Here is a 20,567-nt window from a genome sequence, read left to right as displayed (position 1 = left end):
CTTTGCTGATTAATTTGCTTTTTTGTTTGTATAGTTATTTTAAATGCTTGGAAATAAAATAAAGCTGTTACTGATACCTTTCCTCTCCTAATGCCAATTTACTTCAGCAAATTAATCTGTTTCAAAACCATCCTTTGTGTGGTCTAGACCAGAGTGCAGACAGGAATACAAACTGTATGGCTCAATTTACCTCCCACTTTTGTCCTCACCAGGTCCATAAGGTGGGTAGTAAGGGACAGGGAAGCAGCTCAAATACACAGAAAGAGTGTATTTGGACATGTCCATGGGTCCTGTGCTGGGTCATCACACAGGGTGATCAGGGGAATCCCAGAGGCTGCTTCCTCTACCAGAAGCTGGAGAAAGGGAAGGACCTGAGTCTTGATTCCCCACATGCTAAACACATGTCCCTGCACTATAAAAAGAACTATTTGATGTTTCATAACCCTTTGGTAAACCTGAAAGGGAGCCCAGTACAGTTTCCAAAGCTCTTACAACAGGTATGTTGTCACCTTAACTGCTATTTTCATCTGTAAACAGTAAGTTTCCAAAAATAATTGTCCAGCATCTTGATTGCATCGTCCTCCCCTCCCTGCTGCATTGGCCTAGCTGGCAGATCTCGTATTTGAGCAAGGAAGGTCACTGACCAGCTCCAGCCATGCAGTTGAAGAAATCACATGTTAATGGTGCTTCTCATTTTATGTATCAGGACGTTTTATCCATACAGGCAGCCCCAAATTCATACCGTTCCATAAGTTCCCTACTTAAATACATCCACCATCAAAAGTATCTAGTTAAGTCATGCCCCAGAGATTGAGCCTTGCAGGAATGAAAATATGCTTTTGAAACAGAAACTTCCTTGGGCTCCTAAACCTCAGAAACAACTGTAAAGCCAGAAGAGTCAATGAAAGAGAAAATTTTAAAGTTTAAACAGTTGTTGTTCAGGGACTGCTTTTTAAATGAGTGAATTCACCTGTTGTGGAGGAAAAACAAACTACAATGGTGTTTGCCTATTTCAAAACTCAGATACCACCCACTGAAGGCAAGCAAGGCTGCAGGGAGCACTGAATTACACCAGTGTGTTCCCTGAGTGAAAAAGCAGAGATAACTCCCAAACACAAGAGGTGCTGGGATGAACAGCATAATGAATTGTGCCTTTCAAGCACACCAGCTTTTGCCATTAGTATGATTCCATCCCTCTAGAACAACTGGCTCTGCATGGTGGATAGTGGGCAATGCCCGCAGGGATTGGGGTGGGAGCCAGCCTTGGATGCCAGGGGAGTGTAGGGAAAGGAGCAGCCCTGGTGCCACTCTTTGCCTTAACAACCATGTGTGTGACCAGGGAGTCTCAGTCCCTGGTACATTGTTTCAGGATGATGATACTAAAAAGAAGTGTTACTGCTAATAAATGAAAAGTGACATCAACACCAACCCCTGCATATGGGCTGCTTAAAGAATTTGCAGTATTACATCTGTTCTAATAAACAAACTATCAGCTCCCATATGAAGAACACAAGAGTAGAAAGTGTATTGAAAAACAGAGAAAAGTTCTCTAACTTGTTTTATGGCTGCAGATTAACAATAAATCCAGGATGAATCTAGAGATTGAAGAAACAAATGTAGGTCTTACCAGCATTAATATGAAAAGTGCACTAAATTCTCTTCCCAAATCCTGATAATCCATTCATAGTCCTTATGTCTGTTGCATATCTACTCAAAACCAAGACATCTTTTATTATTAGTCATTTAATTGCTCATATCCTTCTCATCTCCTAAAAAACCCTCCTTTTTGTGCCACCCTTGTGTAAGGATAAACTTCAGGCTAATCAATTAAAATGCAGTTGTGAAATGAACAAAACAAAACAAAACAAAAATCTCACTGCCTAAGAAATCTATAGCCTTTCTCCCTGTCCCTGGTAAAGCCCCAGGATCTCCACACTCTGAGGGGGGAGGTCAGCAGGTTTAACCATGGGGAGAAGAGCAGAGGCTGAGGGGTCCCTCAACTTCTCCATCAATAGCAAATACCTTCTGCTCTTTAAAGGGACAAGAAACCAGGAGCCAAGGGGTTCCCAGGAGCTGCAGGGCAACATCACAGTCAGAAAAGCCAGGCAGGCTGAGGAACAGCAAGCAGCATCACCAAGGATCCAGTCACCAGAGAAGCTCATGGCAATAAGGCACAGTGAAAGTTAAGGGGGGGGAAATAGACTGCAGCCCAGACCCAGCAAAACAAAGCAGGCACAGATCAAGACTAAGTGCCCAGAGTTGGGTTTAAATTGAGCCCCTGTGCTAAAGAGCAGGGCTGGGTGTGTGGGTGGATGTCCCAGGTGAGGCTGGTCAGGGCATTAGGGACACTGTGGCCCTGGCATCTGCAGCCCAACAGGGACAGTGTTGTCACACAGGGGAAACCCTCCCTGTATGAACTGTTATCAAAGTTAATTCCTTGGGGAAAAGCTCCCTGTAGCATTGAAAGGGAGGTATTGGCAGAGCACTGGCAGTAAAAACCTGTTCACATCGGTTGTGTCACCTTCCCTGCCTCACAGCAAATGGCAGAAAAGTAGAGCTGGTTATAGGCAAAGTGAGCAGCAGCCACCTGCAGGTCTGTGACCCAGCTCTTCTCCTGGCAGGAGGCTGCCTTGTCTCCTTGGAGTGTTGTAAAAGTTGGTTGTGCCCCTAATAAGGATCAGCCAAGAGATGCCGGCTGTGAATTTGCTAATGGGCCAGCACAAGGTAGTTAAATGATGCATCTACATCTGCTGGAGCTGTGGGTTTAACTTTGTCCCCCTCTGTGGGAGGTGTGAGCACTGTGGGAGTCTGGGGGTTCACTGCTGGCCTCATAGACATCACTGCTGTTGTGGGTGATTATTCAGAGTGAGCCTGGTTTTAGGCAACACCCTGCTCTGGGGATTGCCAGGAGAAGCTGTGTGACCTTTTCTAACAAGATATTGCCTTGTATTCATTTGTAAATTTTTAATTCTTTAAGTATAAAACTGCATCTTCTATGAGCAAAACACCCTCTCTGGATCTTTCTTCCTCCTGTTATACCATCACATCTTTGCTATTTTCTTTACTTTCCTAAAACCATAAACCTTCCAGCCTCATCTGGAAGAAGTGGTGCCCTGTTTCACCTTCTGCACCCAGTGTTTGAAATTGGAGTGTTGAAGGCTGAAGAGTGTTTCAAGTGAGCAGTGCTGTGCTGAGATATGCACTGACATTACAGCATTTCAGTACTGAAATCCTCCCCAGAGCAGCTCACCAGAGGGTTAAGAAAGCAAAGTGGCAGCTTTTCAAGCAGAGAGATCCTGCTTTGTCGAGACACGGAATCCCTTCTGGATTGGGCTAGTGCAGAGCAGGCAGAGGAAGTGTTCAAGTTGTTTCGTGTGGTGGGGTTTGCCTTGAGCTTGCCCGTGACTAAACTCCCTTGTTTCACTCCCTGCCCGGCCGTGGCTGGTTCTCAGCCCCTTCTAGCGGGGGAAGAAGGAGGCTGCAGGCCGAGTGTGGCAGTGCAGGTGAAATCCAGCCATCGTGCCGCTGATTAAATGCCCGTGGGGCTGGGGCACCACAAACCGAACAGGCTGCTCTGAGCTGGGGCTCCCTCGTGACTCCTTGACTAAGTCCTTCAGTACAAAGCTCAGCGATAGGTTGGGATATTAGAAAATGAGTGAACTTCTGTTTCTGATTTTCCACTTCTCTCAGGATGAATGAAAACAGCTTGTCAGCCCTGTCAGGTTTCCCATCCTGTAGTTGGGATGGGCTCCGTGTGAGGGACTGCCTGGAATGTCCCCTTTCTTTCACACTGGAACAATGCAGCAGCAAGCAAAGGGACCAGTGAATAGCACCTGGAACAAGCACCAAATGGAGAAATGAGGAATATCAGAGACTTGTAAAGGCATGAGGAAAAGGAGGCAACTCAGATGTGGTTAATGGTGAATGGTGGTGTGATGCAGAGCACTGTGTGACAGCCCTGGCCACAGAAGGTCTTCAGGGAGCACAAGTGGTGTCACCATGGCACACTGATGTCTGTGTCTCTTCAGTGGCTGTTGGCATAATAGGTTAGATTCCACATTTGAAAGAGAAGGATCTTCCTTCACCAGTAGGAGGAATTGTGGTGTCACTAGAGAGGAAATTGAGAAGAAATTGCTGTGATATATGGTCCCATCAAACCAAACATACTTGTGCCAATGGTGAGGTTTGATTCATTAATCACTTTGTATAGGGTGTCATATGCTGACTTGTATTTGCTCAAGTTGCAGAGTGAAATTCAGACCTGATCATCTCACGGAGTGTCTGGACTGCACCTTGATAAAAATGTGCTGTTTCTAAGCTTTTTGTCACAGGCTTTCCTGTGAAAACCTGGTCAAACCTTAGGATGAAAGAATCCAGAGGTATTCTGGTGTCAGGGTGCTGAAGGCAAAGCTGAGTTATCCTCATGTAAATGGGATATGCATTTTTCTCTTGCTCTGGAGGGAGCCTTCAGAGAGTCTTGTCCTCTGGCTGAGTAGTTCAGGAGATGCTTCTCTAACTTCCATGGAAAGCTATTGAGAGGGGATTTTAGCTCCCTATGTGTTTTATTGATTATACATTTCAGAGCATTTAATCAGGGCTGTGGAGTCCTTTTCAAATCCTTTTTACCTCTTTTATAGATCCTGTTATGGGGAAGAAGGCCCAGAGTATTCAGAACAGTACTGACCTCCCAGTCAGGACACTGAGCATCAGTGCACCAGAGCTACTTGATTGACACTTTTATCTGGGCACAAAACTCAGGACTGAGGTCTGCATGCATTGAGATCAAACCTGGTGTTCTGATCAGAATAGTCATGGAAGGTACCACTTTGAAAGTGCCTTTTCCAAGTGGAATAAAACTTCATAAATTGTGCTCTGCTGGACAAGAAGAACACAGCCAAGTGCAGAAGTGCTCATGGTTATAAGAGAATCAATTAGGGCATGGTGATGAATAATGCATGTGCAGCTTAGGAGAGATGGATGACATGGGTTTTATTTTTGTACTGTTAATTGAGAGTGATTCTAGGACAGAAAAAAGCACAAAAGGAAGATGGGGAGATTCTGGCCATAGTGTAAGAAGCTGGAGGCTCATCAACAATGCTTCCTGTCCATTAAGCTGTAAAAAACTCAGGAAGAGGAATTGTACTTATGTCCTCTACAGCTCCTAATCCATGTAACTGATACTGCCCAAGAACCCCATTCAGACTGTAAATGATATGAGCATTTAAAGAGTCAGAAGTTGAAGCTCTTGCTTTGGAATCTGATGGCCTTTCCTGTATTAAGACAATGTCTGCCTTGCTCTTTTGGGATCCAGTTGTAGGACATCAATCAGTCAGCTTTATTTACCCTAGAGGTGCGGCTGTGCTGTTCCTTGGATATGTGCAGGGGTCTCCAAAGGACACCCAGTGCCCTGGGGTGTTCTGGAAAGCCAGGGACTCAGGTGGGGAATGTTCTGTAGCTGTTCACATATTCTACCCCCACATACTGATCTGCAGGCCAAAATCAACTGCTCTTCAGATCTTATGGGTCTCCCCTTGGATCTGTGCACAGCTTGGGTTTAAAAAGCTGAGTGTCAACTCTGAGACTGAAACAGAGCCTGGCAAAGCAGGAGTGCTCCATGTCCCTTTACCTTGGTGCTTCCCAACACCCAGCTACAGGAATTTCCCAATACTTGAATGCCTGCCCAGCTCAGGGCAAAATCTGCTCCAGGTGCCCTGTTGTATTAGGCTGAGACATAGGACATGAGGGAAGGGCAGGGGTCACATGTTGTGGTGAGCAACCAGCCACTGGCCTGAGGAGCAGTGTTGGCTGTTTGTAGGGCTCTTCTGTTGATGGCTGATGTGTGAAAGGCTGCAAAAGCACTTGGGGGGTTGTGTAGGTGGCTGCTCCACTGAAGTTATGGGGCAACCACTGATCCCACCTGGAAGATTTCTGACCATTTCTTTATTTGCTTATTCTGGGAGGAGTCATTGCTACAAACTAATCCTCCACCAGAGATGGTAAAGGACAGCTGGTACCTGTTTAAAGAGCCAGACCTGTTGTGTGTGGTGGGACTTGAGGGTATTTCCTTGAGAAGTAACACCTGAGTTTGCCACCCCAGTTCTTTCTGGATGGTGCAACTCCAGCCTCAGAGTTGCAAACCAGCAGTCATAACCCCGCTTGCTGCTGGGACTGAGTGCCTTTGGTGGCATCAGGCGATGTCCCAAGGCTGCAGCACGAGCTGCCTGCTGGGGAAGTGTGGCAGATGTGGAGCTGTGTGAAGGGATGAGCTCTGCAGAGGGACTGTGCAGGCAGCTCCCTGTGCAGACCCAGCCCAAGGTGTCCACCAGACGATAGGGGTGTCCCACTGCAAAGATTTGTGGGCTGTGAAAGATACATGGTATCTTGTGGGTGAACATCTACAGAAACCAAGAATAACTTTCTGGGCTTTCTGTTTTCTTTTAGAAATAAGGAGGAGGTGCTTAGCTGCTGGAGTGCTCAGAGGACTGGCCTGTGAAGCAGCCACCCTTAGCTGGGCTGTGCTTGTCCGCGTTGCTGTGGGGCAAATGCCTGGAGCATAGCACATTAAAATCCCATAAAAACTCCTCTCTGTTCTGCTGGGGGCATTCTGCCTGCTTTAACTTGGACTTGTTCTGTTGCTTCTGAGGTCTCTGCCACCATCCCTCCCTCTGAAGGCCTCCCCTGTGTGACAGGCAGAGGCATGGAAGGAAAATCTGGACTTTCATATCAGGTTTATCAGCAGAAGGTCCCATAGAGGATTTGGATATGTCTAGATGGGCAGAAGGGTAAAGGTTTACTGCGATCCCTTAGTGCCTTTGCCAGGTACCCTGGGGCACACAGTTTGTGACATAGCTCTGTGGTACAGCGGCCTTTTGATTTTGGATCAGCTCTGGCTTCCCCAAAACCCAGGAGGCCCCTGAAGGACTCACAGTTGAGTTACACTGATGATGCTCAGGTTGCCAGTACATACCCAGTCCCAGATGCCAGTCTCCCACTTGTATTTTTCTTGCTCCGGATATTTGAGCACGGGGAGCCAGACAGGCACTTTCTCAGCTGGACTTGTGCTTTTTGTTCCCTGTAACAGATGAAAACACAGAACTCAGGCTGCTGTGCAGGCTGAGCACCTCGGTGTGGTGTCAGTAGAGTGTCCTGGCAGTGACAGAGGCCATGGGCACACTGGGCTCTCAGTCTGTGGGACCACAGCCAGCCCATGGAGATGAGCAAGGAACTCACCTTTTCCTCAGCACTCATATCTGAAATGCTGCCTTCGCTTTTGGATACCCCTGGTATGTGAGATTGAGTTTTTAAGAACCTTGGTGAGGCTGCAGACAGGCTGGGGTTTAACAGGCTGAGGGAAGTGGGAATGCGGAGCTGGAGGAGGTTTGGGTGGGCTCAGCAATGGTTGCCCAGTGCCTGTGGGCAGGGTATGGAGGCAGCAGAGCCAGGCTCTGGCAGGAGAACAGGGAATAGCAGTGGTGAATATAAACGGGTCCTGTATCACTGGGAACGAGAAATAATAAAGTTCTCTCCTGTGAAGATCCCAGCTCTAGAGAAGGGGCTCGGAGCGGGATGGGTTTTTATGCATGTGGAGGGCTTTAACCCTGAGGGGCCAAGGCCCGGAGCTAAGCTAAGCTCCTCATTGTCCCTGCCCGGAGGAGAGGCCCCCGAGGCTACTTAGCCTTAATGACCACGGGTCCCTGTGGCTAATAAGCCGCTTTCCGCGGGCGGTGGGGGGTTGCCCCTTGCAGTCGCTCTCCTCACGGCCCATGGCAGCGGCAGCAGCAGCCGGGCCCCCCCACCCCGCCCCATCCCGCTCCAGCCCCGGGACCCCGCAGGCCGGGGGGAACCTTTCTGCGCCCTGCGGAACCTTCGCGGCGGAGGTGCCTGTTGCTGCCCGGGGGACGAGGCGGGCGCTGCGACGGGGGGCGGCCCCGAGCGGCGGCGGAGCCCGAGGAGCGGCGGAGGCGGGAGGAGGCGGCGGGGCGGCCGCAGCTCGCCGGGGCCGCCGGGCCGCAGCCCCCGCCCGCCGCCCAGGTGAGAGCGCAGCGCTGCGGGGCCGCCGCCACAATGGGAGCGGAGCGGGCCGGGCAGGGCACGCCGGCGAAGGCCCGCCCGCCCCGCCGGGGGTGTGCGGGGCGCCCGCCCGGCCCGCGGTGGGCGCCGGGTGGGGGGCGGCGGGGGGAGCGGCTGCCGCGGTCCGAGGGGCCGGGAGCGTTGCGGGGGTGGGAGGGCGGAGGGGCGGTGCTGCCGGGCCGCCCGGGGGTGGGTCCCGGTGCGGGGCGAGGAGCCGGGGGCTGCCGGGCCCGGGGCTGAGGCTGCAGCCGCCACCGGGAGCGGGGCGGCCTGCCCGGGGCGCGCCCGGTTGAGCTTCGGAGCCTGAGCGGGGTTGTGATTGTGGGGAAGCCGGGGGTGCGCACGCCCCCCGTGGGGTGCCGGGGTCCGCCCGCGCCGGCAGCGCGGTGCTCGGACGGAAGGGCCCGGCGGTGCCCGGCACGGCCGCTGTCGCGCTCCGCTGTGGCCCAGCAGCAGCGATCTGTGGGACTGGTAAACATGGTCTGTGGGACTGCTAAACAGACATGCAAAGTCATAATTTATTGTCTGCGTGAGAGTCGTTTGTGAGCCGTGGAAGGGGAAGGCTCGGAGTGCCGAGCTGGTGCTGCTGATCCTGTTACCTCTCCTCTCCGGATCCTGTCTCCAGCTTTCTAACTTGCTCCCTCCGAGGATGAGTTTTGGGTGGCTGTATGTTTCAGTGCTCACATTTGAGAGATGCTTGCAAACTCCATTGAAATCCCATCCCATCTCTTAATCGGTTGGTACAAAACTGGTGCTTAAAAAAGTTTACTACATCCCTCCAGTCTGTGTGCAGGTGGGGGAATTTTGATTTAAAAAACCAAAAAGAAAAACCCCAAACACTAAACAGGAAAAACCCAAACAGTAAAAGGAAGTAACAGTTATTTTTTCCTTTTTTTAAATGCTAATAAGATGGTTACATTTGCTTGTCTTTATGACTGTTAACATTGGATATCCTTTGTATGGTTATGCAAGCATCATACTTGGTGAATAATCACTTAGTCTATAGGAAATCTGTGCAGAAACTTCTGTGTTGGTTTGAGATGTTCTGCTGCCTGGTTGAAGGTGGTAGCTCCCCTTCCTGACTTAGAGTAATGGGCCTTGTGAGTGGTCTCTGTGTGCTTCAATGCAGAATCAATTAATTTAGAATAAACAGCCTTTGTTTAAGTAGCTCTGCTCTAGGGGCAGCAGCACCCAGCAGAAGAATAAAAACAAAGCAGTCTGCTTAGACCACTGCAGGTGCTCCTGGTGGGAGCTGGCATGGTTTTGGTTTGCTAAGTGAGGCTTCTTTTCCCAGGTGTGGAGCTGTAGACCCTGATTATACAGAGAGAACAATGTAGCTTCTCACTCTGTGCCTTAACAGCATCAGAATGTAGGGATTGTTCCTTGAGGGTAGGTGCTGAATGTGAAATTTTCAAGAAATGTACAATTGCTACTTTAAGGAAGAGCTGTTGTGGATGTGTGACATTTTCTGCCTTGAAGTAAACACCACCTTCTCCCAAAAAAGCTCTGAATGCTTAGGCACTGGGTTCTACTTGTTCTGCACTCAGTGGTAACTTCTGACCTCTAAAATTTCTTGGAATTCCAGATTAGATACTCAAGGCTATTGCAGATCCTGGGTGGGAACCCATGAGAAGATGAAAGAAACAGCAAGGGTTTTGTGTCCTCTCAACAGTGGTGGCATTTTAGTGAAGATTTGGAAGGTATAACCTGGCATAGTAAGTCTGTAACAGGACATTGTGGTGTCCTCTGGGATCCAAGTTGACATTGGGGAATAATTCAGACTGGAAAGGGCCTCAAGAGCTGTCTAGTCCAACCTGCTGCTCAAAGTGGGATGCACACCAAGGTCAGACCAGGACTTTGTCTTTGGAGGGTTTAAGACCTGAATTAAAAAAGTTTGTCAGCTTCTGTGTCCTGGCTGTGGTGCTTGACTGTCCTCACCAGGAAAGGAAAAACCTTTTCTCTAGGTCGGGTCACACCTGCACCATTGCAGTTTGTGTCTGATGTCCTGCTGTGTGTCCCTGTGCACAGACCCCCTGGAGGTCCAGCAGATCTGCTGTCAGATCCCCAGAGCTTCTTCTTCTCCAGTCTGGATCTCCCACAGCCTCTCCTCACACAGCTTTGTCCCTCTGAGCATCTTGGTGGCCCTCCACCAAACCCACTCAGGTTGATCAGTGCCTGGCACGTACTGGGGGTGCCCAGAACTGCCCGTGGTGTTTGCAGTGCTCTGAAAAGTGCTGAGTGCCAGGGAGCCGTGTTTTCCCTGGGTCAGGGGGCCGTGCTCCTGCTGGTACAGCCCAGTGCTACATCTCCTGTGTGCAGGGATGTATTTGTAGCACTGATGTCTCACCCTGCTGCCACACAGCTCTGCAGAGCCTCATTCCTGTGCACACACATGTGTGGGTACACACACATCACATCACACCCCCTGCAGCACTGAGCAGCGCTTGTTCCATCCTTCTCCACATATTCCAGTTCTCTTGGCTCCCTTTCTTAGGTTTTCTGCTGTCCCAGGTGTCCTGAGTTCCCAGCTGACAGGCCTGCCTGTTGCCTTGCCTTCACTTTGTTTCTCAGGATTCTGTCCTTTGAAACACTTATTGGAGATGCATCCAGTCACTGTGCTAGGATGGGAGTGGCCAGCTTTTCCCGTGGGGATGGAGTTGAATCCCATGTGATCAAATCCAGAATGTAACAATGCAGGAAGTGTGCTTTCAAACAAGGTGAAAATGGGTGTCAGTTGAATGAAACAGTTGGGTACAAGGTTTTTAAGAATGCTGTTAGTTACCATGCAACAGTGTTCCTGTAATTTCTCTGGACTTGTTTCCATCAGGTGCCTAGAAGTTTTTGGGAGACAATACCTTGTGGGATAATATTCTCTGCTAACAAAGTCTCTTATTTTAAATCTAATTCTCCAGATCTTAGTTCCTGCAGAGGTTAAGTACTGTTTACTATTCCTAGATCCTTGATACAGATATAGTTTTGAGACATGTTTTCTGCTTACACAAAATAATTTCCGCATTATATTTACCTGATTGTTGAGTGAATTACAGCTGAACTTGTTTCAGAGAATGCTCATCTCAAGACAAGAATTTGTTGTGTTTAAGCAATATTTTAGCTATATAAAAATATAGAGAGCTCTGCCACCCAAACCAGTGCTTATTGAGTACTTTTGCCAGCACAGGAGAAGACTTGTGTAGAATCTGATGGGTAATTTGAAACAATGAATGAAAATTTTGTACCTTGTTAACTTTTAAAAACCTCACATTGAATTTTTTAGGGCTTTATGCTTATTAAGAAACAATCTTAAAGAGGAAGGGGAATGATGAAATAATAAATAAACACTTGTTGTTTGAGAAAAGGACAGAATTAGCTGATGAAATCAAGTGTCATTATATACTGGGAGAAGAAAGAAGGTGGAATTACAGGAACTAGCTTCTTGCTGGTATGAGAAGGTAAAATTTGTGGAATAGGCACCTTTAGAAACTGGTTGAGTTTCTGAGAATGTGGTGGTATTGTTTTGTTTTTGTTTTTTTAAGTCATCATGTTTTAAAACCAGCTTGCTGGTGGCATGCCATTCTAAATAATAGTGAGTTATTGATCAATATTTTGTATGTGATAACCAGCAAATGCCAACTGCACATTTGCTGACAAGATTGTTATACCTGAAGTTGAAACAAATTTTGAGGGGGAATAAAAAGGTGAAAAAGTATATATTGCTTTCATTCATGCAGATGTAAAACTGCATAAGAATATCAATAAGATTTGTTACTTTGAAAAATATCTAAAGATATAGAAAATAACCTTTCAGAAATTCTTAAAGGTCAGATGCACTATTGACTCAATTTATGCCTGATGTGGAGTAGCAGAATTTCTGTGCAGTCCTGTGAGCAAGGCTGATTCAGTGCTGTTGCAATCTCAGAGCAGCTGCAGTAATTGAAATCTTGCTCTTACTCAGTGGTAATGCTGGAGTTGGGGTCAGTCTGACACCTCCAAAAATCTTGTGGCATTTCAGAGGTGTCTGTGACTCACTTGAAGTGTTACATCCAATCACTTAGATCTCATAGCAGCTTTTTCTTTGTGCTCTAAAACCTGCAAGTAGGAGCAGTGATTTGAAGCCCTCTGGGGTGGCCTGTCAGCTTGTCCCAAAGCTGCTGTTTTGAGGGTGTATCTGCAAGTTGGAATGCACAAAGAAAGAAAGGAAGAATGACCCAAGTTTGGTGTTAGTGACAGTCAGTTATTCAAGCATTGGGAAAGATGTAAAGGCTGGTAGGCACCTGTCTGGAGGAAATATTGATCCTGTGCTGGGGAAAAGTGCTGAATAGCTTCATGAGTGAAGATCTCATTCAAAGATGCAGAAATCTTTAGGGGCAGACCTTTAGCCACTTGCTTTGAAACCAGGCTGAAGAAATCTCTTAGAGGCAATCAGTGCAGCCTGTGGTATAAACACAGAGTGCAGCATTCAGACCATACAGACTGTGCCCTCTACTACTGCCCTAAATCCTAAGAGGAATTTCTGAGCTGCAAAGTGCAGCTACCATTTGCTTCTTGGGCACCTCTTTGAAGCAGAGGAGAGTTGATGAGATGAACTAGCTGCTTGCTGGTATGACTTAAATTACTGTCTCCTTCTCTTCACAGGCACACACAATGGTACTGGTAGGAGCTAGCCAAGAATTGAGCATGGTAGCGAAATTTCTCTTCTGCCACTGTAACTGTTTCTATGCTGGTGGATGGCAGATAAGTAGAAAACCAAAGGTGGAAAAGCTCAACATGCCCACGTGCTTTCCTGGGTTACAAATACATTGAAACTTACACTGAACCATGAGGACTTTGGTCGAGTCAAGTGCAAAACAGCACGCTTTATATAAGAGAGGCACTAAACTTATAAAAGCAATTAAAGGGGTTTTGTAGTGATTTGGCAGCAAACTTTACTCTGGTGTTCTCTGTGGCAAACCAGCTTGATCTAATTACCAAAGAAATGGAGCTATGCAAGGGCAGAATCTGGCTGGTTGGGTACAAGGAGTTTGTAGGGCAACCACAGGATGGGAAGGAATTGAAACATGGTGAAAGTAACATAATTTTGACTTGTACTATCTTCTCTTCACAGTGAAAGTTTTTATCTAAAATTCTTGTGAAGAGAACTTTTCTAGCCCAACAGAACTAGGGAAATGACATTTTAGAGACATGGTAATTCACCCAAGATTTTCTCCAGTTTGTCCAGTCTTACCCAGAACATCAGCATCAGGGAAGTGTGAGTTATTATATTTGGAATTGTTGAATCCAGAATAAATAGGTTGTTAAAATGTATTGATCTTATGTGAATTGCCCTAGCTGTTTGTTGCTGATATAACCACAACCAACCAAACCCCAAACCAAGCAAAATCCATGGACCTGACAAAGCCTGGGAGTGGATAGTGGAGTGCAGGTGCTCTGACTGCCTGCTGAGTCAACGTGAAAAATGGAATGTTGTTCCAAAAGGAATTGATTGAGGAGGGCTGCTGGTGGCATTTACTCAAAATTAGTGAAGCAAAAGAGACTTTGTTACGTGGCTGGGGAGTAGCAGTGCTCTGGAAGATCAAAAAACTCTAATTAAACCTCTTGTATCAAACACATACTTACAAATGGGATTTGTGTGGTGATTGTATTCCCATGACTGCTTCAGTCAATGAGGGTGTTGTTGAAAAGTGAATGTTGTTCAACAGATACAGTTTCATGTATGATCTATGAGTCAACAACTGGATTAAAAACAGTGGATGTGGAAAATAGGATATGAATGGAGGATTTTTCCAGGGATTTATAGTAGGTCCAGAGCTTTGTAGTAATTTTGTCAGTGGCCTGGAAGAAAACATGAAATTAGAGCTATTCAAATTTGTGGATTATGTAAAGGTTGTGCCTGAGTGATGAAGCATGAAGAAGGAGCAGCAGCTGTACAGTGTCCTCTGAGTTGTTTGGGTAACTGGGTTTAATATGGCCAAATGTTTTTATAGAGCTGGGGCACGTTATGCATGTTATGGGAAAGACTGGAGGCTGTAGGTTTAGAATACAGAATTGTGCTTCCAGAAACCAGTGACCTTGGAAAGGATGGCAGGAGAAGAGCAGATATATGGCAGTGAGTCCTCAGAGCTTAAAATAAGCTAATTAATTTTTAAATACTAACGTACATTCATAATAACAGGAAATACTGAATGAGGACAGAGAGGTGAAATCAGTTGTGGAGGATTTTGACAAGGTTTAATGTTGGTGTTTTTAAAGAGATGTTCAAAGACAAGAAAGATGTGGTGTTCACTGTTATTTCAGGGATTAAACTGCTCATTATAGAACTTTTTCTTGAACTGTTCAATCAGTTTAGCTTATCACAAGGTATTTAAAAGTTTCTCAATTTTCTTTGGGTAGAATAGGCTGTGTACCAAAGGGCTCTTTAATTCAGTGGAAAAAGATATAATAGCAGTCAGTGCCTGGAAGTTAAAAAGATTATTTCAAATTAGGAAAGAGGCACAGATTGTTAACAGTGAATGTGATCAACCACTGAAGACATTAGGAAGATGCTTATAAGTATTAAGGAAAATTAGGATGTCTCAATCTCCAGAAGTCATCAAGTCCCGATGGAGTTTCATTTGGAAGATCTGTGTGAGGAAATGCAGTGTAAATGTACGAGCGTACCTGCCACCACACAAGTGCAGGGGCACTGGCACTTGCTAAACAGATCTCACCCAGTGTTCAGACTCTTCCTGCACGTGCTAGAGTCACTCACAGGATCTGGTGGTGGTGGTTGTTCTCTTACAGCACTCCTTTTAATCTATGAAGTGTACATTTTCTCTTGATGGAATAGATGTGCTTGTATGCACCATGTACTTAAATGAAATCAAGTATTTGTGATCTCTTTTTTTGGGAAGCACTGTCATTTTTGGTGATGGGGAGAGGAAGGGGCTGTATGTGGAAGGACGGGTGGCTATTTCATTTTCTGAAGAGATTGGAATATCTTCCCCAGTGTTTTTCCTCAAAAAAATCTCATAATGTGCTCTGAAGATGTTTACTCCAGTAGTGAGTAGTCTTTACATTCTGTAGAAATTGATTTTTCATTGGGGGAAGAAATTGCATGTGCTCTTGCTGGCAGAGGTGGCTATGTGTGGATGCATAAGGATGCTGTGCCTTTTGTGTCCCTGGTAGTATGAAATCAGTGTGTCCCTTGTCCACCAGAGGAATGATTTCTGCTGTGTTCTGTCTGCCAAAACAGTGAAGGATGTAGAGAGGAAAAATCCATGGGTCCTCTCCTGCCTTGGCCATTAGGGAGATTACTGGTTGTCTGTGGGTTCTCTGTGGACAGTTGGTTTGGGATGTTTTCCTAAACCCTTCTGGAAGCACAATGGAAGCAAATCTGGCTGTGACAGCAGCTTGTGCCTGGTAGGCACCTTTCCAGACATCCTGATCCTTTCCCCATCACAGGATGGGTGCGTGCCCAGTCATGTGTCAGAGCAAGGGCCATGGGAAATGCAGGAGCTGGATGCTCTGTGGCCTTTCCCAGGCACCCCCTCAACTTCTGCAGGGGATGTGTGCCTACACCAGCCCTTGTTCCAGCAAGCATCAGATGTAATCTGTCTGTTCAGGACATCTGGGTTTGGGGAAGGGTCAGCCCTGTAACAAGTGACTTCTTTTATCACTGAAAGAGGCTGTCCTGCTGACCTTGGAGCATTTTCCAGCTAAGTGTTATGTTTTCCCCTCTAAGACTTACTTTATTATTTTGGCAAGGTCTTGTATTCTTCTTTTTACACTCCTGGGCTGGCCTGTGCAGGAAGACTTAGAGGTAAATCCTTCTGTTGAGGGAAGTTGTTTATCTTTCAATTTCCTTGCAGCTTGGAGGGGGTGTGTCTCCTCTGCATTTCTTGCTCTCCTTTCTGTTATCTTGTCTGACCCATTTTGCTGACAAAGAGAAGGAAGGCAGTGAAGAGAGACAGAAGTGGTTATAAGTAAACAGTTTCTTTACCTTCCCTCCCTCCCCACAATGTTCTTCTGGATTCTCTTTACAGTTGCTTTATGGCAGGGAAGATTGAAGGTGAACAGAGTTAATTGTCGGGGAGGCTGTGTAAGATTTTGGGGATTGGAGGAGATTGTAGAACTCAGGAGATAAGGATTTCAGATTTTTTAATTTCATTTGGTCTTAATGTGCTGGAACTCCTCCTGTATCCTATATCAGACAGGTATCTTTCTAATGGTTGCTGAGGGGTCCTGTCACTTCTCTTCTCACTTGTATCACAGCTTGGCTGTGACAGTATTTAGTATAACTTATAGAATGTAAAAAAGTTTACCTGTGGCCTGGGTCAGAAAATTGAGTCTAAGAGCAGTGGCCTCTGGAGTGGCAACTGCATTTCTGTAAGAAGAACGGATGAGAGAAGACTTTGAGGACCTCATGCCAAGGTTGTTTATGTCTCCCTGAACAGTTTGGGTGAAGTTCAAGTGCTGGGTGAAACAAGCACAAAGCAAACACAGGGGATGTGCATTAGAGGCTACATACACCTGTATATATTTATGGCCAGATCCCCACAGTGCATCTTGGTTGCATTTTGGGGAAAGGTCTATGTTCTAGGACAGCCCAGGAATATCTACTTATCCCAGATATAATAAGATACAACAAGAAAATGAAGAAAGGCAGAGGGCTAAAGAAAGTGATTCTCTTATTCAAGGAATAAAAATCAGCCCCTGATCTCAGGAAGGGGGAGGTCATTATGGCCAAAGTAAATTCCTCTCATGAGGTTCAAGAAATTACCCATTTGTTCTCATGGTACAGATTGCATCACTTCCCTTTGTCACCCCATAGAGGTGTTCCTTTAACAAGTCCCCCTGAGTGCATTTAAGAGGGGACATGCCCTGACCCAGAGAAATTTCTGTCAGTGCAGGTTACCAGTGTCTCAAGGTTGGGACAGCTTATCTTCATGTTCCCTAAAACAGCCTTATCCTGCCTTTTCTGGTGCCCACATGGAAGGACCTGTTTACAGAGGCTCTCAGTAAGATGCTACATGCAAGGATTTACATGAGGAGGTGTATTTTGCTTTGAGCTTTGGGCAGTTTTAGAGTATTTGCTGTGGGGAGAGAGACATGCACAGCAAGGATGTCTGACTGGATGATATACTTTATGTTTCTATGCTTTGAGTGGCAGTTGCATTGGTTTTATCAATTGAGAAAGTCCAGCAAAATGAAGTTCAGAACCAATTTACACAAACCACATAGTGATGCCTTGATTACTCAAAGAAAGAGACAATTGAGAAGATTCTCACCTTGGCTACATGCACCATCCTTTGAGCTGGAGTTTTGAAGGCAAGGAAGCTTTATCACAAGGACCATCTCACTTTCTCAAATAGAAATGCTGTCTGTCCCCTGCACTGGAGCAGTGTCTGGCTGCTTAGAGCATGGCCTTGGTGACAGTGACTCCAGCTTGGTCAGCCCTTACCCAGGGATGCATGTTCTCACCCTCTCACTGTTTTTTTTTCCCCTTTGTGCCCACAAAGCTGTTCATGTAACTTTGTGGTAGGTAGATCACGTTTGGGAACTGAATTTTGCTTCCAGGTAGGTTTTCAGCTGAATCAGATTGCTGTCCAGCCACACAGAGGGGTTGTGCTGGCATGGTGTGGGAGCAGTGTGTGAGTTGGGAAAAGAGCAGCTGCTGCAGAAAATGTGTCCGAGGCCTGGGAGGCTGCAGTCAGCAAGAGGGAAAATGGGTTATTTAATCAAGGCCAAATGTTTATTACCCTTCTGGTGCCTGTGAAATCTGAAAACTCTCTGTCAGTGTCAAGGCACGTCTCTGTCTCTCTAATTGGTGGGTTTAGCATCAGAGTTTGGTTGCCATCTTCTGTTTAGTGTGCTTTTTTATTCAGTCTTTGCATTTATTATTTGCATCACTCTCTGGTGGAAGCAAAAGGAACATAATTCCCAGTGTAATATAACTGCCCAGACGTTTGATTACTCTTGCAGCATTGCTACTTAACACTTGTGTGAAAAGGCAGCTGGCTGTGGCTTTTCCTTTCCTGAATTAGTGCAAAAGCTGTATATTCCTTCCTTAATACAAGTGCTTGGGTTATGGAATGCACCTCAGCAACCAAACTTCCAGGCATAGGAAGTAAGGAACATCATCTTGCTTTTGTAGGGGATGTTGGGGTGGAGGAGATAGCAGGAACAAAGAATATTTTCTTAAATTGAGAAGTTGTTGTAGGAGTGGTGACATCAGTTGGATTTTAAGTTCCTTGTCCGTAGGTGTCAAGGAATTTAGGGAACAGGACCAAGAAATAAACCTTACAAGACCAGTGCCTTTTTGTGCTTAGCAAAATGAAGTGTAACACAGGCTCTAAATAGGGAGGAACAGCTGCCTTGAAAACTGGGTGTCAAGGTGATTGTTGCATGGAATGGAGAAGATTTAGAATAGAAGGAGTGCATTTGAGATGAGATGTTTGGGGAAAAGCTGTTATCCCAGAAGAGAATTTTTTTTTCCCCAGATTTTTCCCTCAGTCTTGGTATGTGGTCCTCTTATCTCTGGAGAAGAATTTCCTTGGGAAGCTGGTTTTTTTTGGTGGTGGGGAGTTCCTAATTCTGGACAATGCATAATAAGATTCACCCTAGCCAGCATTTTTAAGTTTCTGTCAACCGTAACTTCACATCCTGTTCTCCAATGAATGGGAGTAGTTCAGGTCTGTGATCTGAATTTGTTTATTTTATAGAGACAATAGTCAACTGCTTGAGAGAAGTAAGACCCAGATAATGAGTAGAGAACACTGGAGAAGTGGGTGATCTGCTTAGTCATACAGACTCTGTAGAAAAATGTATTTTTTTTCTCCCTTACAAAAAAATTGTTTAGAGGTGCCTTTTCCTTCCTCCTGTACTTACCATAGCACTCACAAAAAACAAGAGAGGAGATCTTATATTTCAACTAAATCAATACCTCTGGTCAGTGAAATGCTTATTTTAACAGAATGAGATACTCTGCCTCTTTGTGAACATCTATCCCTTTATTGAGATAAGAAAGTCTTTAACTTTTATCATCTGCCTCCTTCATTCCTAGCAAGGGGACAACTATGAATGAAGTTGATTGAGATTTTACAGCATTGCCAGTAAATCTCCTTTGGAAGTGCAATGTAATTAGTTTTCTCTGTTAAAGAATGCTGTTAACTGTACCCAAAATCTCCCATCAAGATAAGAGCTGTAGTTAGAAAAATTTCTTATTTCAGCCTAAATCAATAATAATCAAGAATTTCTCCAATAGATGAATGAACAAGTTCATTTAAATGACTGGGCAAAAAAACTGGCCAAGCCCAGAGTGGTGGAGAATGGTGCCACATCCAGCTGGGCACTAGTGGGGTTGCCCAGAGTTTGGGATTGGGGTCACACCTATTTATTTAATATCTTAATCAGTTACTTGGATGAGGGGATTGAGGGCACTCTCAGTAAGTTTGCAGGTGACACCGGTGTGGACAGGAGCGTTGACCTCCTGGAGGGCAGGAAGGCCACAACAACCCCCTGCAGCACTGCAGGCTGGGGCAGAGGGTCTGGAAACTGCCTGGCAGGAAAGGACCTGGGGCACTGCTCTGCAGTGGCTGAACATGAGCCCAGGTGGCCAAGGAGGCCAGTGGCACCTGGCTTGTACCAGCACTGGTGTGACCAGCAGGACCAGGGCAGTGACTGTACCCTGTGCTGTGCACTGGTGAGGAACCTCAAATCCTGGGCTGAGTTTTGGGCTCTTCACGACAAGAAAAATATTGAGATGCTCGAGCTTCTCCAGAGAAGGGAAGGGAGCTGAGGAAGGGTCTGGAGCACAAGTCAGATGAGGAGCAGCTGAGGGGGCTCAGCCTGGAGAAAAGAAGGCTCAGGAGGAACCTTATTGCCCTGTAGAGCTCCCTGAGAGGAGGTTGTAGCCAGGTGGGGGTTGGTCTCTTCTCTCAAGGAATGAGCAACAGGATAAGAGAAAATGGTCTCAGGTTGTGGCAGGGAGGTTTAGATTGGATAATTAGGCAAGATTTCTTCATTGGAAGGGTTGTCAAGCATCAGAACAGGCTGTTCAGGGAAGTGGTGAGGTCAGCAGCCCTGGAGGGGTTTAAAAGATGCGTCAGTGTGGCACCTGGAGACATGGCTTAGTGGGGAGCCTGATGGTGCTGGGTTAGTGCTTGGACTCTATGATCTTAGAACTCTTTCCAACTCAAGCAGTTCTATGATTCAAGACTAATAATTCAGTAACCTGACTAATAATTCAGTAACCTAACTAATAATTGAAAAGGAGGGGAGGTAAATAGTGATGAGGCAAGACATTGAATTTCTGTTGTATTTGGGGAGGTAACAACATCTGAGCATAGGATGGTGCCTTCTTACGACACATGGTTGCCTTCACTTGGGATGGTAACAAGTCAAGAGGACAGGAGAAGACCTGGCTTTCCTGCTGTTCCCTCTGTTCTTGCTCACTGGGCACAGCTGCCAGCCAGGCAGAATTTGCAAATGCTAAATGAGCTTTGATAGAAGAAGTGGTCATT

At 46.3% G+C, this 20,567-nt stretch overlaps 1 protein-coding gene across 2 annotated transcripts in view; it reads left to right on the top strand.

Moving 5' to 3' along the window:
- Nucleotides 1–7,975: 7,975 nt before the first annotated feature.
- RAD54L2 (RAD54 like 2) overlaps nt 7,976–20,567 on the top strand; it is a 68,791-nt gene continuing 56,199 nt past the window's right edge. For both annotated transcript variants that reach the window (XM_030956519.1, XM_030956517.1), the window contains exon 1: nt 7,976–8,031. The gene's annotated coding sequence lies outside the window, so the exon portion shown is untranslated. The remainder of the gene's footprint in view (nt 8,032–20,567) is intronic.

The sequence above is a fragment of the Camarhynchus parvulus genome, chromosome 12 (genome assembly GCF_901933205.1).
Source record: "Camarhynchus parvulus chromosome 12, STF_HiC, whole genome shotgun sequence".
In the NCBI taxonomy this organism is placed as follows: domain Eukaryota; kingdom Metazoa; phylum Chordata; class Aves; order Passeriformes; family Thraupidae; genus Camarhynchus; species Camarhynchus parvulus.
This window is presented reverse-complemented; position numbering and strand designations above follow the sequence as displayed.